The sequence below is a fragment of the Lolium rigidum genome, chromosome 4, assembly GCF_022539505.1.
Source record: "Lolium rigidum isolate FL_2022 chromosome 4, APGP_CSIRO_Lrig_0.1, whole genome shotgun sequence".
Taxonomy (NCBI): domain Eukaryota; kingdom Viridiplantae; phylum Streptophyta; class Magnoliopsida; order Poales; family Poaceae; genus Lolium; species Lolium rigidum.
The window spans coordinates 150,244,340-150,261,665 of record NC_061511.1 but is presented as its reverse complement, the minus strand read 5'-3'; positions in this window follow the sequence as shown (position 1 = coordinate 150,261,665).

Genomic DNA, 17,326 nt, shown 5'->3' with positions numbered 1-17,326 from the left:
GGACTCCTCTTTAATGCATAAGCATTCAACAACAGATAATATTCTCATAAGAGATTGAGGATTGATGTCCAAACTGAAACTTCCACCATGGATCATGGCTTTAGTTTTTTTGAAAGGAATACGGTAGGGGAAACCCCTACAGTGATTTTGTTTTTTAAATAATAAGAACCCAAATTCGCGTCCCTGGGGACTTGAACCTGTGTGGTTGGGTTGTACATCCACTTCCCTAACCAAATGAGGTAGGCTCACTTCTTGATCATGGCTTTAGTTAGCGGTCCAATGTTCTTCTCTAACAATATGCATACTCAAACCGTTTGATCATCATAAATCACCCTTACTTCAGACAAGACGAACATGCATAGCAACTCACATGATATTCAACAAAGGTGTAATAATTGGTGGCGTCCCTAGAAACATGGTTACCGCTCAACAAGCAACTTATAATAAATAAGACACATAAGCTACATATTCTTTACCACAATAGTTTTTAAGGCTATTTTCCCATGAGCTATATATTGCAAAGACAAATAATGGAATTTTAAAGGTAGCACTCAAGTAATTTACTTTGGAGTGGCAGAGAAATACCATGTAGTAGGTAGGTATGGTGAACACAAATGGCATAGTTTTTGGCTCAAGGATTTGGATGCACGAGAAGAATTCCTCTCAATACAAGGCTTAGGCTAGCAAGGTTGTTTGAAGCAAACTCAATTATAAACCGGTACAGCGAAACTTACATAAGAACATATTGCAAGCACTATAAGACTCTACACTGTCTTCCTTGCTGTTCAAACACCTTCACCAGAAAATATCTAGACTCTAGAGAGACCAGTCATGCAAACCAAATTTTAACAAGCTCTATGTAGTTCTTCATTAATAGGTACAAAGTACATGATGCAAGAGCTTAAACATGATCTATATGAGCACAACAATTGCCAAGTATCAAATTATTCAAGATATTATACCAATTACCACATGAAGCATTTTCTGTTTCCAACCATATAACAATGAACGAAGCAGTTTCAACCTTCGCCATGAACATTAAAAGTAAAGCTAAGAACACATGTGTTCATATGCAACAGCGGAGCGTGTCTCTCTCCCAAACAAGGAATGCTAGGATCCAATTTTATTCAAATAAAAACAAAAATAAAAGCATATAGACGTTCCAAGTAAAGCACATAAGATGTGACGGAATAAAAATATAGTTTCACTAGAGGTGACCTGATAAGTTGTCGATGAAGAAGGGATGCCTTGGGAATCCCCAAGCTTAGATGCTTGAGTCTTCTTAAAATATGCAGGGATGAACCACGGGGGCATCCCCAAGCTTAGACTTTTCACTCTTCTTGATCATATTGTATCATCCTCCTCTCTTGATCCTTGAAAACTTCCTCCACACCAAACTCAAAACAAACTCATTAGAGGGTTAGTGCATAATTGAAAATTCACTTATTCAGAGGTGACATAATCATTCTTAACACTTCTGGACATTGCACAAAGCTACTGAAAGTTAATGGAACAACGAAATCCATCAAACATAGCAAAACAGGCAATGCGAAATAAAAGGCAGAACCGTCAAAACAGTAACAATCCGTAAAGACGAATTTTTCCGGGACACTTAACTTGCTCGGATTGCTCAAATTGAATGAAAGTTGCGTACATATCCGAGGATCACGAATGTAAATTGGCAGATTTTTCTCGGGTTACCTACGTACGGGGCTGCTCAATTTCGTGACAAGAAGAAATCTGTTTCTCGCGAGAATCCAAATCTAGTATCATCTTTACTATCAAAGGCTTTACTTGGCACAACAATGCAATAAAATAAAGATAAGGAGATGTTGCTACAGTAGTAACAACTTCCAAGACTCAAATATAAAACAAAGTGCAGAAGTAAAATAATGGGTTGTCTCCCATAAGCGCTTTTCTTTAACGCCTTTCAGCTAGGCGCAGAAATTATGAATCAAGTATTATCGAGAGATGAAGCATCAACATCATTAGGTATCTTAGATGCTCCATTATCTATATTTCCCATAGTGGTGCTAAGAGTTTTATCAATTTTATGCTTATAATAATTCTTTGGCTTAGGCACCTTAGAGACATACATGAACTTTTGCTCCTTACCCACATAAGCTTTCTCCTTAAACTTAAGAGAAGAAAAAGTTGAACCCAAGGTTCCCATAGCTTCTTCAAGTTCACTAATCCTATGGGTTCGATTATCAAGAGTAGCACAAGTTTCTAAAACGGCAATTCTCTCATTGATTCCACTTAGAGTTTTATCAAGTTTATCAGTGTTATTAAGTAATATTCCCAATTTAGTCTCAACACTTGGAAGATTTTTCTCTATGGCTTCCAACTTTTTCATGAGATCTTCAGGAGAGATTTCAATTTTAGCTTCATTAACAGGTGGTATTCCAACTAGACTCTCAATGATGCAACTAGCTTCTAAAGCAGGAGTGCCTAGGAAATTACCTCCCACAAGAGTATCAAGAACATACCTATTCCAGCTAGAGATACCAACATAAAAGTTTCTAAGTAATATAATAGTGGAGTGTTTCTTAGTGCACCTATGATGAGCATCACTAATTCTATACCAAGCATCTTTAAAACTTTCTCCCCCTTGTTGCTTAAACGAACGGAATTCAACTTCAGGATTACTCATTTTTAGCAGTAGTAAATAAAGAAAACTAAATAAAGTAAATGCAAGTAACTATTTTTTTGTGTTTTAATATGGAGAACGCAAACAAGACAGTAAATAAAGTAAAACTAGTAACTAATTTTTTTGTATTTTTGATATAGAGAACAAACAAAGCAGTAAATAAAATAAAGTAAAGCAAGACAAAAACAAAGTAAAGAGATTGGATGTGGGAGACTCCCTTGCAACAGCGTGTCTTGATCTCCCGAGCAACGGCGCCGTAAAAAGAGCCGCCGGCGTGCGCTGACGTGGGAGTTAGAAATCTCGGTGGTGTAATTTTCCTTCACGTCCCCGGCAACGGCGCCAGAAAATATGCTTGATACGCGTGAAGCACACGTCCGTTGGGAACCCCAAGAGGAAGGTGTGATGCGTACAGCAGCAAGTTTTTCCTCAGTAAGAAACCAAGGTTATCGAACCAGTAGGAGTCAAGGAACACGTGAAGGTTGTTGGTGGCAGAGTGTAGTGCGGCGCAACACCAGGGATTCCGACGCCAACGTGGAATCTGCACAACACAATCAAAGTACTTTGCCCCGACGTAACGAAGTGAGGTTGTTAATCTCACCGGCTTGCCGTAAACAAAGGATTAAATGTATAGTGTGGAAGATGATGTTTGTTTGCTAAGAACAAGAAAGAACAATGTTTGCGTAGATTGTATTCGGATGTAAAGAATGGACCGGGGTCCACAGTTCACTAGTGGTGTCTCTCCAATAAGAAATAGCATGTTGGGTGAACAAATTACAGTTGGGCAATTGACAAATAGAGAGGGCATAACAATGCACATACATATCACGATGACTATTATGAGATTTAATCAGGGCATTACGACAAAGTACATAGACCGCTATCCAGCATGCATCTATGTCTAAAAAGTCCACCTTCAGGTTATCGTCCGAACCCCTTCCAGTATTAAGTTGCAAACAACAGACAATTGCATTAAGTATGGTGTGTAATGTAATCAACACAAATATCATTGATGTTTTATCCCTAGTGGCAACAGCACATCCACAACCTTATAACTTTCTGTCACTGACCCAGATTTAATGGAGGCATGAAACACACTATCGAGCATAAATACTCCCTCTTGGAGTCACAAGTATCAACTTGGCCAGAGCCTCTACTAGCAACGGAGAGCATGCAAGAACATAAACAACACATATATGATAGATTGATAATCAACTTGACATAGTATTCCATATTCATCGGATCCCAACAAACACAACATGTAGCATTACAAATAGATGATCTTGATCATGATAGGCAGCTCACAAGATCTAACATGATAGCACAATGAGGAGAAGACAACCATCTAGCTACCGCTATGGACCCATAGTCCAGGGGTGAACTACTCACACATCAATCCGGAGGCGATCATGGTGATGAAGAGTCCTCCGGGAGATGATTCCCCTCTCCGGCAGGGTGCCGGAGGCGATCTCCTGAATCCCCCGAGATGGGATTGGCGGCGGCGGTGTCTCTGGAAGTTTTTCCGTATCGTGGCTCTTGGTACAGGGGTTTTCGCGATGAAGACTATAAGTAGGCGGAAGGACAGAGTCGGAGGGCTGACGAGGGGCCCACACCATAGGGAGGCACGGGCCCCACCCAGGCCGCGCGGCCCTGTGGTGTCGGCGCCTCGTCGCCCCACTATAATGAGCGACAAACAGAAGGTATGCCTTGTACATATTCTAAAAATTAGTACAACAATTAGTTATAGCTTTTCCACGATCTGTAGTGCACATAAAAATCAGTAGCACAATTTTTTACCTGCAACTTTTGCATGAATGCAGTGACTCATAAATGCTGTTACGAAAGTGTGGCCAGATGCAGCACATAGATTTTGTGTGAGGCATTTGCTCCAGAACTTCCAAAAGGCTGGGCATAAAGGTGAAACTTTAAAGAATGACTTGTGGGCCATTTCTAGGTCGACAAGTATTCCAAAGTGGGAGAAAAACATGGAAAAAAAATTGACCGTCCTGAAGCTTATGAGTGGATTGAGAAGTTGGTGCCTAACACATGGATAAAGGCCTTTTTCCAAGAATTTCCCAAGTGCGACATGTTGCTGAATAATCATTCGGAGGTGTTTAATAGGTACTTCTTTATTCTTACCCATTCTTATTATTTCGTGCATTTAGCTATTTAGCAGTTTCACACAACATGATTTGTTTGTGCCACAGCTACATCAATGAAGCCAGGGAGCTACCGTTCTTGTCTATGCTAGAAATACTCTTTTATAAGATTCTGCAAAGAATGCACAGAAAAGAGAAAGATGCAAAGAAATGGACAGGAAGGATTTGTCCTAAAATTAAGAAAAAATTGGACAAATTCATTGAGTGGAGTAATGAATGCCAAGTCATATCTGCAGGTAACTACCTATATGCTGTCAGCTCACATGAGTTTGAGAAACATTACAGTGTGGACTTCAAAACTAAAACATGTGATTGTAAGAGGTGGCAACTTACTGGGATTCCATGCCATCATGCAATAGCCTGCTGTAAGAATGATAGAATCAACCCAGAATCCCTAGTCCATAGCTGCTACACTATTGATACATACATGAAAGCTTATCAGTATAAGTTGGCTCCGCTGAGAGGTAGAGCATTTTGGAAAAAAAATGAATGGAGTGGTCATTCATCCACCTTTGTTCACCAAAGTCATGGGTAGGCCAAAGAAAAATCGAAAAAAAGCACCCGAGGAGAAAATCAAGAAAGGTGTGACAGTGCTTACTAAAGCTAGAGTGACAATGCATTGTTCAATGTGTGGGAAACCAGATCACAACAAAAAGGCCACCAAAAATATGTTGAAAGACAGCTACAGGAGCAGAGAGAGAATATTTTACATGAAGATGAAGAAGTAGATATCCCTTATATACTTGAGGTAACTTTCCTCTGGATGTGCTTCTGTTTGTTGCCTTTCTTGTGATATTATTTGATTACATTGCTCTTGTATTTAATACTATGTGTAGCATGTCATCCCACACACTCCAAACCCTAGTATGGATCCTACACATCTTGAGGAAAGCATGGTCTACAGGATGGGACAAGAGGTTACAAACTCTTTCCTATTGCGCATAATTTCCCACTATTTTAGCACAAATTAATGATTTTGTAATATTGTTGCAGGAGAGAGACAATGTCCAACTAAATAGGGCACTTGGCCCTTTGCCAGAAAATGCCTTTGTGGCAGCTGCTAGAGATATAATTCCCGAGGCAAGTGTGAGGGTCACAACAACATCAGCCAGAGGAAATTTGAGGGGGAGAGGCAGAGGAAGAGGTGCAGCAACTAGGGAAAAAACAAGAGGTAGAGCACCAGCACAGGAACAAAGCAATAGTAGAGGCAGAGGAAAGGGGAGGAAGAGAGTTGATACTAGTGCAAGTGCAGAAGCTGCAGATGCTACTCATACCGAGGAAGTTGAGGCTGCTGATAGTGCAAGAGCAGCAAAAAGAGGCTTTAACACAGGCCATGGGAGTATTTACTACATGTTGTTTGGTGATGAACAATGGACAAGTGAAATCCCAGATTTGAATGCTGAAGTATTTCCTGGTCTCAATGTGCAAGAATTTCCTATCAGTCAGAATGCACCAAGTGCTGATGATACCTAAGTGTCATTTTGGTTAAAATTTGTTGTGTACTGAAGAACTTGCTATCTTTCCTTTTGTGCACGTACTGAAGATTAATGCTCTTATGTAAACTCAGTTTCTACCTTTTGGTCATGTACTGAAGAACATGCTCTTATGTCAAACTTATATGCACTCAGTTTCTTCCTTTTATTCATGTATAATGTCAGTGAGATTCTGTGAGTTAAGTTGCTCACTAGAGCTATATAAATTTAGTTGGTCTTTCGAAGTAACCGTAAATTGATTTCTGATTATTTCAGTTGCACAAGTTATGTGCTGATTAATTCAGCTTATTTACATTTTGCTTGTGATTTAATTCAGTTGCACAAGTAAACTGTGAGTTAAAAGTGTGTATATATGCGAATATATTCAAGTTCTATAGAAGTAAATTGTTATTTAATTCAGTTGCACAAGTTAACTGTGAGTTCAAAGTGTCTATTATAAGTTCCTTTACAAGTTGACTGTGAATAAATTCAGTTGCACTCTGAATATTGTTCTCGGATAGAAGCTCATTTCTTTGTCAAATTATTGTACTGCGACATCAGTTCACCAAGCCCAAGCTATCATGCAATTCACAGTAGAGCATTTGACAAGGAACACAACCGAGAAATAGTATTAAATGCTAGAGAAGAGATAGAAGAGCAAGAAGCTAGCTTGGTTGGTGGTTGCCGCTCGCACCTGTACAGGCGTATAGTCTGAAGCAGCCATCTCCGGCTGTACGTCCTCGTCGTCAGGATACAACCCGGCACCGATGCCGGTGCATGCTGCTGCTTCTTGGACTAGGAGATCTCCAGCTCGAGCTTGAGCTTTTCCTCTTCCTCCACCTCCCCGTCGTCAGCGCTGCCGTTTCCGCTGCTCACGACATCTGCGAGCTCGCAGTGCTGGCCATCGAATCTGCGAATCGAACCCATCTTGCTCTGCCGCGCTCGCCCCCAATCTCCTCACTCGCCGGACACCGTCAATCTTGCCGCTCACAGTCGCCTCCGCTCGTGTGGATTTCAGGTTGGGGAACCGGAACTCGATTTTGCTTGTACGGTTGACCAGTGACCTCTATAATCAACATTAGTAGAAATAGGGGGTTTTTTGCGAAATATAGAGGCACCAGCGTGTGTCAACTGCCACCACGGCGGACACGTGTCCGCGCTGCAGCCCATGTCAACCTAAACCAACCCGATATGCAAGTTATGGTACCCGGCTTCCCACTTTTCAAGTTCTGGGACTAAACTGCACGTAGCGTGTAAGTTGTGGTACCACCGGTGTATATAGCTCTTTTATCAATGAATTGGGCATCATGGTCTCTTTTGCCATAAAGTCCAGCTCACGGGCATCATGTACTCATAAGTAGCAGTAAAGAGCCATATGAACAGCTTACCTTTCTCATTTTGCTACTGTTCTTTGACAGCCGGCGATTTTTCGTTTCATCAAAATTCCTTTTTCTCTTTGCCTCTACGCCCTACGCTGTGAGCACCCATTGTGATTTGTGAACACCCATTACGACTGAAACAAAAGTTGAGTTACAAGTTACAACGCATTCAAAATCAGTTGACTGCCAAATCGACCCTTTACCTTTTTGTTCCTCTCGTTATTTCACATATCCAAATGGACTAAATTTAGGTCAACCCGCCTTAAATACTGTCTGCGGAGTGTGTGCTGGGTTGCAAGCTTCCATACTTGCTTGGTTTGTTTTTACATGGCTGCATGTATGGTTGATACTGTATCACCTGGGCGTGTTGCATGCACAAGTTGAGAAATACTAACCATGTCATTATTACAACCTGCTAGTAACACATATACTTGTATTGGTTATAGCAGCGTCGATCTTAGGGTGTAGAACTTACGATTCACTCAAAATACACTAGCACTTAAATAGACAGTAAAAATATGAGCATAGAAGAAGGTTGTTGCATGCTAGTAATTCCTTCGACAATAATTTCACAATTTATTTTTGCAAAACATAGTACATAACCCTTTTAAAATACATACATACACTTACTAATGTGACCACACCTTATCTAGTACTCATCATTGCCATACCAGGTTCTATCCAACCCGAGACCCATGAAGCCTAAGGAAGAAAGCATCATACGCAAGGAGCATGAAGCCCAAGTGTTGGATGTATCGACCAAGGAAAGTTCAAAGATGGAATAGACTAATCTGTATACGACTCGAACAATGTGGTACCGAGACCTGATTTCCTATATAAAGGCCAGGAGAGGCCTTTGAAAAAGGATAAGCAATCCAGAAACTCATACACATCATTCACCAAACCCTAGCCACGCTAGGCCATAGCCATCTTGACAACTTTGTAATCTCAAAACATCAAGACAAACAAAAAGAAGCACACAGGGTTTCTCCTTTGAAAGCCTAAAGCTGGGTAAAACCTCCTTGTCCCCTATGTCTTGCACTTGTACACCGCCGAAATCAACATCATGCCTCTCAATTCCATCACGTATGGGCATTGTCGTGGTCACCCCACGTCAATTACCCCTTTAAATGTACACATGCACATTCTATCCTTATAAGCACCTTTGAGATACCGAGTCTAAGAAATTAATCCAGCGAATCTTTATATTGATGAAGTTACCATAGGTGTCTCGTTTATCGACAAAAACATCGTCTCCAGCTAAAAATATTCCGCATTCATGACACACCAAATCAGCAAGTGGATACGTGCACGATCTTACTAAAGAAGGCTACCAATTGATCATACCGTAGGCCTAGAATATTTTTATTTTCAGAACAAAAAATATAGCACGTCAAGAAGGAAGCTCTTAGACATAGTTACTTCAGTCATTAGGTTATCTCCAACAGCCCCGTATTTTGAATCACCAAACTGTCCATTTAATCTGGGCCAGTGGCCTACATCCGTGGGCCAGCCCCAGCAGTGCACCATATTTTGTGGGGCCAGCTGTACGCGTTGCAGCATAAACAACGGCTAATATATGCCGCTGCTGCTTAAAAGAGGTTAATGACGGTGCCACCGCTTCCTGCCGAGCACTCCCATGTGTGCGCCGTTTCCTGCCCCATGCCCCATTTCATCGTTGTTTCCTGCAGTGTTCTCCCATTCGGCCACACATCTTCCCACACATACCACAGTGCGTATAAATTGTGGCAGTTGAGGACTCATCCATGCCACGCAACTGTAGCCATGTCTGACCGTCCACCTACCTCTTGGGCCCAAATTAGCGAGGCCGCGCTGGAGAGTTATCCTCCTAGCCCAACGGCGAGCGGCGAGGATGTCTAGGGAGACGATGCTGATGGCAAGGATGACTCGCACACCGACCACCGCGGAGTAGCGTGTCCTCCTCGAGTCCTTCCAGAGCGCGTGACAGCGAGTGTTGGAAGCCTCGTCTAACTCCATCGAATTGAGCATCGTCGAGTTATCCCACTAGATAGCCACCTTGGAGGAGCGTGGCTGCTAGTTCATGGCGACAATATGCCATGCCTTGGCACAGCTGGACTCCCACCGGGCGGAGGAAGAGATCGCCGAGCGAGCGGCGCTAGAGGCCACACGCCAGCAAGGCGCCCTCCTCGCCACGATGGAGGCGAAAGAGGCGGCCCACAGGCAAGCTACCTTTGTCGCCATGCAAGTGGCGTCGGTGTGGCTCCGAGAGGATACAACGGCGGAGCAGCACTGTGAGGGCCGCCGGAATTGAGGTGACGTGGAAGCGGTGGTGATCACGGCCGCTCACGAGGCAGCGCTGCTGCGCCGCGCCAACGAAGCCATGCGCCCTTGAAGCAACCAAGGGGCGACGGGGCCAGGAAGCTCCGGTGGTGAGGCCGGAGGAGCGGCGTCTAGCAAGCGACAAGGGAGGGAGGGGCAGGCGAGCTAAGCCGATGCTGGACAGGGCTCAATGTAGATTAATTTACTTTAATTATGTTCAAATGTAATGGAAACATGTAGCCACTCAAAAAAAAATGGCAACTGTTTCCGCTGACATGCGGGCCACGGGAGGATTCGCGACCCATCCGCGCGACCATAAACCCACCCCCAAATTTGGATCGGAAAGCGGCAGAACGAGGTTCTCTGCGGGGCGTGGTTAGTTTGCAGGACACCATTGGACCTTGCTTTCGGTCCTCGCGGACAGCGACGGACATAATATGTTCGTTTGCGGTGGCCATTGGAGGTGGCCTTAGACATACTTGTAGCCATTAGATGGAGTTGTTCTCACTCCCTGCATTTGCACATACCTGATAGCTCAGTGCTTAGATCAGATGATTCTTAGCATTACTCGAAACGGTTGTTTCGCCTAGAAAACAGTAAAACCATCGAATCGACTTGCACATCGTAGAAGTGCCGTCTCTTCGCGTTATTGTAACGTGCGTATTACACATCGTAGGAGTAGAATAGACTTCCAAGCTTCAAGAAAGGATCAAGTATAATTTTCGTAGAGGCAAAGGATATCTAGACTTTGGAGTGATTCGCATTCTCGAAGCTGCGCTTACGAAAAGAAACTCTTCTTTAATTTATTCTAATCCAGCGTCGCCATCCAGTATTGAAGATGTGAGGTATACGCTCTAGTTTCACCTGCACCGCTACATGGAATACAAATCTGCATCCCGGCCGCGCGCGCCATCGAATCGACGCCGCAGCTTTCGTCAGGCCAGAGTGCCAGACGAAAACGATGACCAGCTCGCCGCCACCCCCAGCGAAGGAGGAGGTGTTTCGAGACTGGGCAGGTCGCACACAGGTTGCTGTCAATCGAGCTCTTTCATTGAGGACATGAATATGCCTGGGATTTCAGTTCTGATACTCCCGCGTTTGTTTATCTATTTTACAACGGAATTAAGAGAGGGTCTCTCCTGGCTTCTGCCCCCCTCGAAGCATCAATCGATGCACACACGATTTTGGGAACCCATTTTTATCACTGGATTAGAATCGACAGATAAATAACTCGGCGATTTTGGATCAACTCTAAACCCTAATGTTCCGCCGGGCCAGAAGGCCGTGTTTATTGAGCAAACCGTAATGCTTACACTTTAACCAAACGTTGCTCTGAAAATAGAGCACTGCATTTGGATTCTGTTCGCGACATCGATTCTTATCTGAAAGCGATCCGCTATATATATACGTCTTATTTTTCCCACTTCATGTAAATCTGTAGACTGCAGTTATGGAATAGTTAATTCTGGTATCAATGAGACATGCGCTAATTTGCGTCAAAAAAAAAAGACATGCGCTAATGCTAATGCATGTGCACACTCCACACATGTCTAGGCCTAGCTAGCTTTCCACCTCGCCTTTCTCCAGCAGAACAGGGCGAGCTTTGCAGCTGGAATTGCATTTGGAGGACACACCGGAAAGCTTAAGATGGAATCGAAGATTCGAAGCCTTTCCCAACTAGAGTCGTCCAGAGATTTTCTCCTAGATTGATGCCTACGCAGCCACAACAAAGACAGTAGCTTTAAGGCATTGATTAATGATTACACAGAATATGACCAAACTATGGAGAAGAGAAAGGAAAAGATGCTTAAAATGTATGGCCTAACATGATCTGTGTTGAGAATCGTCAACAAACGCGTATGTACATTTGCTACATTCCATGAGCGTGTTTTCGATCAGAGCGAGAGCATGCTGTGCGTTCTAGTTTCGCTGAAAAAAGCAACCAATAAACCTTACATGTTAAGAAATCATCGAGTCTGAAATTCTCATCTGTGGATAGTTCGAATTAACAAGCCTCTTCAAGACATATATTGGCCATGGTGACCTAGTGATGACCAATACAAGCAGATCACAAAACATTTCACAGTGAAGTACTACAGCGAAGGCACATAAGACAACCTCAGCTGCTACCAGCGCACAGAAAATTGCACAACATATATTTAATTCGTCGAAGCCTGGACTCTGAAAAAAGGTTCCACTCACAAGTAAATTAAAAGGATACTGATCAACTAGGATGATGGTTTCATTGGAATTTGGAGGAGGGGAAGTGGCAAAGGCACCCACTCCATAGGACAATCTGCCTGCCATAAGCAAAGTATGTTATCAAGATAACCACGGCGTGACGAGTTACAAAGATAGTCGGCCAAAAGTTCAATACCCTGTTATGATGCTGATGCAACAGAGGTCGCTGTTATGTTCGCAAACAGTTTTTATGTGTTGGTGTTGGCTAATGTTACGTCGTTACCTTAGTCTTATCTAGACATATACATCCGAATGAGACGAGACAACTTCTAGAAAGGGTGGGAGGCCACTACCAGGAGAAAGTAATTTTCATCTTCGTCACGGAGTATCCACGAGGAAATTTCAAATTCGGATCGTTCGACAACTATTATATGACTAATCCAAAGTAGTTTCTTTGTCAATTCTTGACGTCGCTAACTCACTATCGAAGATTTGACTTCCTTACTTGTGTAAGTAGCTTTTAGGGTGGAAAAGCAATTTCTTGTTCCATCAAAAAATTAAGTCAACAGAAGTTACAGAAAAAACACGAGTGTGCTGACATTATTAAGACGGTACGACAAAAAATGCCGACCGCTAACCTAGATTGCCTCGAAAAATGCTTTCTCATATATTTCATACTTATTTGGTATGCATCATATTGCCTCTCGTTGCGAGAGTGGACTTTCAGAGCAGGTGCTTGGTGAGCACCCGTATCCACACCGTCTGTGCTGCATCAAGATTCGTACAAATTCATTTTATTCCCCTCTCAAACAATTTCTTATTTTTGTATCTCTCACACCACACATTGTTTGAACTAAAAAAATTGCAGATCACTTAAACATAACAATTGGAATGTGGGAAAAATATTTTGGATTTTTTATGTCATTATCTATATACGTATTTCAATAATTTATTTTGAATTTTAAATAATTTAAATTTGCATGAAAAAAATCCGAACTATTTTTCGTCCATTCTATTTGTTATTTTCGAGTGACTTGCAAAAAAAATATAATCAAAATATTATACTCCCTCCGTTCCTTTCTGTAGTGCCTATAGATTTTTAGCATTTGTTTCACAATATAAGGCTGTAGCTTGGCTTTTTTTAATTACCCCCTCCACCGGTCAACACCCACACGACATGCATGAAAAAAAATTCATACAAAATAGAAAACAATTAATTAAGATTCCTAATGCATGGCCCAAGGATTGCTTAGATTTAGGAAGCAATCTTTTTCTTTCCTTAATTAAACCTGGCTGCACATATATGGAGAGTTAACCAGACAGATTTGTGGGATTTGTTACGGTAAGTTTGGAAGTTATCGATTTCCCTAATTTTAGTCTGATCCCAAATCGTTCAGCCAAGGCGTCTTGTGTAAAAAATACTCTTACGCTAATTTCCGTGCCAAAAATCTATAGGCACTATAGAAAGGAACGGAGGGAGTATAATTTAAGAGATAAAAAAAGAAAAAGTCAAAAATTGAGAAGGTGCGTGGAGCGCACCTGCTCCACCACACTTTTCCCATTGCCTCTCCGCTGCAACATAGAACTATCCATTGCATCGCGTGATTTAGAGCTCCACATTGCTAACTGTCATCGGGCCCCTAAGAGCAAGTACAATAGAGTCCAGTCAGCTGACTATAAGACATTAAATAATATATTTTAGATGAGTTGGAGGAGAGAGAAGAGGAGAGAGAAGGGAGGTGTGCTACTATGCAATAGCCAGCTCTTGCACGTGCTCCTAGGCACCTTGTGAGAGTGAAAGGTGGGCCATATATTAGTAAAGTAGTACTACATTCTTATAGCCAACTATTGTACATGTTAGCTATATGATGACTACAAATGATATGATATCTTGTTATAGCCAACAGTTGGCTATACTATTGGAATTGCTCTAAGCTGCAACCACATCACGACTAGCTTTATGTGTGTGAGAGAGGAAGGGTAATCCCAGGAAATGTGCATAACAGTTGAAGAAGAAGGTTACTACATCCACTTAAAAATACATGCATTTAGGGCTCCACGTTGCTAACTATAAATAGGGCATTCAGGGCCCCTAAGCTGCAACCACATCACTGACAAGTAATTTTAGCATGTTATATACCTACAGACAATAGTAATAAGGCTGTGAGATATCTTCACTATAATGCATTTTTTTTCCTTTGTCCAATTTTTTTAGGGATGATCTGTGAGATATCTTCACTATGATGTACGAAACTGTCTCAGTTGGTGAGATCTTGTGAACTTCCCAAGCACTTCAAGCATTTTTGAAGAGGTCAAATGACTAAATGTAGCCAGTTCTTCAATGCAGTCGAAATCGCAGTCAGTGGTCAGGATGTTTGATGCCACTGGCCAACTTATCTGAATTCTCATGCTCTTTTTTTTTTTTTTTTTTTTTGAGAAACACAGTACAAACGCAGACGCTCACATACACGCGCATACACTCACCCCTATGAACGCACACACGCACACCCTACCCCTATGAGCACCTCCGGAAGACTGGGCCGGCAGATTGGATCTTGAAATTGACGAAGTCACCACAGGCGCCTCGCTGTCGACGGGAACGTCGCTCCCACCGAATGAATATTCCGCCTTTATGAGACACGCGGATGTCAAACGCAGGGTTTGAACTCCAGTGGTACGTGACAATCCACGCCTCCTAACCACCCAACCTCAGATTGGTTCTCCATGCTCTTTTTCTTTGGTACTGGAGATAATTTGTTCTCATACTTACTGCAGCCTGAATATTTCTGTACTCACATCCCTCTCGTGGAGTACTACTAGGGTATTGTAAAAATCCTCCGTTTTTATCGGGTTCTTTGGATTTTTCAGTTTTGCAGACCAACGTTTTGCTACTTCCGTATTCCCTGGCAAAAGGGATTGGGAAACAAATGACGCTGGGCTCCTCTGGGAGGCAAGTACTTCAGTGCGAATCAAACGAATTCTTTTTCTTTTTTTGTTGAAAATTCAAACTCTACTAAAAGCAGACGAAAGTACAGAGGTACACCAAGCTCGAAATTCAGGCCCGATTTCGGCGATCCAATTAAGGTAAATACAAGAACAAACTACACAGGTATTAAGATAGCAAGAAAATCTGATAAACTAACCAAAAATATCCCTCGGTGGTACCGAGACGAAGAGGTGAACTGGCGAGCATTCTAACACGAGATGTGACGATCACTGCATATGATGTGTTTGACATCGCCATAGATTATGAGAACGTCGTTTGTCATTTGACTGGCACATTTTACGTTTGATTTTTTATAGTACTTCCTTCGTCTCGTAAAACTTATCTGAAATTTATTTAAAGTTAGATGCACATATGTACTACATGGTGTCTACGTACATCTAAACTTCTATAGATCTAAGAAAATTCTCATGAGACGGAGAGCGTGGAGTTTTACAACTGCAGACTAGACTGTTACTAGACTGTTTTCTCGCGGAGCTGCAAACTGATTTTTTATTTCTTTACGGCCAAGCAGGCGAAACCCTAGGTCTGCCGCCGCCGCTCCTCCCTCCGCCCCCACCCTCCTCGTCGCTCCCAGCGACGCCACCGGCCAAGCTCGCGGCGCTGGTGAAGGGGGCGGCGGGGATCTGAGCTCTCGGCTCCCCGCGTGGTGTCTAGATGGAGGACCTTCGCGCCAGGCTCGCCGCGGCCGAGTTTGCTCCTCCAAGGGATCCCTGCTCCGATGGCTGGCCTCTGCTCAGCCTTAGGAAAGGGTGGCCTCCTCTGGTAGTCCCTCAATGGGGGCTCTTCCGAGCGACAAGGCAGCGGCCTCGTACGGTGAGGCGATGTTGACGGCACGGCCGGTGACGCTCGCAGTTGCTGCTGACCGGTGCTCTGGTCGTGCTGACGGCGGGGCAACGGCGGGTGCGAGCTGTGCGTGGGTGGCTTCATATGCTCGTGTCAGATCTCGAAGGTCAGATCTCCTCCTTCCTTTGGCTCTCTCCTCCCCGCGGATCTTGGCTATCAGCGGTTCCGGTGCCGACGCAGATGCTGGCTGGGGAGCCGGTGGGGTGCACAGGGGCCGGGAGAAATCCTTGGTCGTGGACCACAGTGGTGGCGACGCCGTGGGCGCAGTTAACCTTCCTAGAGGCGCCTCTGAGGCCCTACCTCCCCACCCCTACCCCCGTCTCGGGTGGAAGCTCAAAATCCGTCCGATTGGACGGCAGCGGCGCCATGGCGTCGTACCCTCCCTGGAGGCGTCGTCTGGGTCAGTGGTAGCTGGTGAGTGTTGCCTTGCTTGGAGGGATCTGTGGGCTGTTGCTGTAGCTGGTAGGGCTGCTGGGTCGGGGGCGCCTACCGTCCTCGCTCGGCTCCCCTGCATCTTCGTGGTCTGTGGCTGCCCCCAAGCTTTCTCTTTTCGTCTAGGGTATCCCTGTTAAAGTTGGTAGCTGCAGTTGTGTGCTCGTCGCTGCGAGAAGGGGTACGGGATCGTGCCTCATGTGATTGTCTCTTGGTCATCAACTCTCCTTGTTCAAGGGTGAACAACTTCTCATCTGACGGTGCGGCACCCTTAGATCCAGGGCGAGAGGGCAGGGGGCCTCTTCAGCGAGGGAGGAGACTGATGCTTTGCCGAAGTATCCCTGGTGCTGATCTTGTGGTGTTGTGATCAAGATCGACTGGCTGGTCTACTGCTGATGTTTGTCTCCATCTAGGCATCGAGCGAGACGGCCTTCGTCTGTTTCAAGCTGGGATTGTTTCATATTTGTTTACGCTTGTGACGTGTGTGGTGTTGAAAGTTGTTATCAACATCCTTGTATATGTGGCCGTATAGCTTTATTAATTTAAAGCTATGCATTTATGCCTTCTGTTTAAAAAAATGCATTGGACATTAGTCATCGGTCAAAGGTCATCGGTCAAAGGTCATCGGTAAAAAAAAATGCAGAGCTTGGTGTCTGTCAAATTCTCTGAATCGATGAGCAGCATGGCAGCATCTAGGATTCTAGTGGTGGTATGGTTTTAAATAGCCGGCTATAGCCTAGCTATAGCCCGGCTATAGCCTTTCAGGAGACCTGCCGCTGCGGCTATGCCCCTTGTAGGCTAAATGAGAAAAAACCGCCAATAGCTGGCTAGCCTCATTTAGCCCCTATTTAGCCTCTAATTTAGCCGCTAAACCTCCTGTATTTTGAATTTACCTTTTCTTTAAT